Below are 1,996 nucleotides of genomic sequence, written 5' to 3'. Positions count from 1 at the left end.
GGATATATGATCCCAGCATCCCATAGCTTCATCACTTCTTTCTGAACCACTTCTTTTATTGTGGGATTTAGTCTCTTTTGAGGTTGCACAACTGGCTTAGAGTTTTCCTCCAAAAGTATTTTGTGCATACATATGGTGGGGCTTATGCCTTTCATATCATCAATTGTCTATCCTAGTGCGCTCTTGTAGGTTCTTAATACATCAAGGAGCTCTCCTTCTTCTTGTGCGCTCAAAGTGGAGTTAATGATCACTGGAAAGGTCTCTTTATCACCAAGGAAGGCATATTTGAGGTTTGGAGGCAAAGGCTTCAACTCTTGCTTTGGTGTCCTTTCTTCCCTAACTTCACTTGAATTTTCAAGTGTTTGTCTCTCCTTTGAATCTTTCTCTTGAATGTCTTGAGCTTCCCCTTCATGGTCTTCATATTGGTTTGCTTCAAGTGCTTCTTCAACCAAAGTATCTACCATATCAATTCTCATACAATTTTCTTTCTCAGTGGGAGATTGCATTACTTTGAAAACATTGATAACCATTTGCTCATCATGCACCTTGAGAACCATTTCACCCTTTTCAACATCAATAATTGCCCTAGCTGTGGCCATGAATGGTCTTCCAAGAATGATTGAGTTATTTCCTTCCTCATCCATGTCTAGGATCACAAAGTCAGCTGGGAAAATAAACTTTCCTACTTTCACTAATAGATTCTCCACTACTCCATTGGGTATCTTGAGAGATCTGTCAGCAAGTTGTAATGGCATTCTTGTAGGCTGAACCTCCTCTATCATCAATTTCTTCATCATGGCAAGAGGCATAGATTAATGCTTGCTCCCAAGTCACATAGTGCTTTATCAATTGTCATGTTCCCAATAGTTCATGGTATAAGGAAGCTTCCTGGATCTTTAAGTTTTGGTGAAGCCCTTTTGAATGATTGCACTACATTCTTGGGTTAGGATCACAGTCTCTTTCTCATGCCAGCTTCTCTTCTTGGTGATAAGTTCCTTAAGAAACTTTGCATAAGTGGCATTTGTTCTAAGCCTCAGCTAATGGAATGTTGGTTTCAAGTTTCCTGAAGATTTCAAAAACTTAGGAATGTTGATCCCTCATTTCTTTGTGTAGCCTCTATGAGTAAGGAGTTTGGGGACATAGGGCTTTACTCCTCCCTTCCTTTCCTCTGATTGTGGCTTCATGATTTCCTTATCTTTCTTAGAGGTTTGTGCATCTTTGTCTTTCTTATGTTCCACCTTGTCATTTTCCTTTAGCTCTGTTGCATCTTTGTTGATGTCTTTGGTGTCTTCTCCAACCAACTTTCCATTTCTCAACTGCACAGCTTTACATTCCTCCCTTGGATTAGGAATTGTATCGCTTGGAAAGGCATTAGCTGGCTGTTCAGCTAGTTGCCTGGCCAATTGCCCCACTTGTCTCTCAAGGTTTTTCATAGAGGCATCTTATCGTTCTTGTCCTTTAGCTAGGCTTTGTGTAGTCTGAGCAAGTGCTTGTGTGGTTTGGTTGAGAGCTTGCAAGGTGGCTTCAAGAGTTGAGATTCTGGCTTCCTGGTGGTTGAAGAGAGAACTTTTGTGTGGTCTAGAAATTCGCAGATGAATTCTCGTTGCAGGTATAGCTTCTAAACCAACAAAAGTCATTTCTTACAAATGTTTTGGTTGTCACAAGTAACAAACCCCTAAATAAATTGATAACCGAAGTATTCAAACCTCGGGTCGTCTTCTCATGGAACTGCAGGGAAGTGTGTTCTTATTATTGGTTATGGGTTTTGTAAATTGGGGGTTTTGAAAGTAGGGAACAAGTAATTTAATTAACAAGCAAATAAATAAATAACTGTAAATAAACTCTTGGCAAGGTACGAGAGTTTGGAATCCTATCCTAGTTATCCTTAGGAGTGATGAGAATTGGATTTTAATCCCACTTAGTTAAGTCAAGTGAACTAATTAGATTGATCCTCAAGTTCTAGTCAATCCCTGTGGGATGACTAACTTTAGAGCGA

The sequence above is a fragment of the Arachis hypogaea genome, chromosome 12, assembly GCF_003086295.3.
Source record: "Arachis hypogaea cultivar Tifrunner chromosome 12, arahy.Tifrunner.gnm2.J5K5, whole genome shotgun sequence".
Lineage (NCBI taxonomy): Eukaryota > Viridiplantae > Streptophyta > Magnoliopsida > Fabales > Fabaceae > Arachis > Arachis hypogaea.
This window is presented reverse-complemented; position numbering follows the sequence as displayed.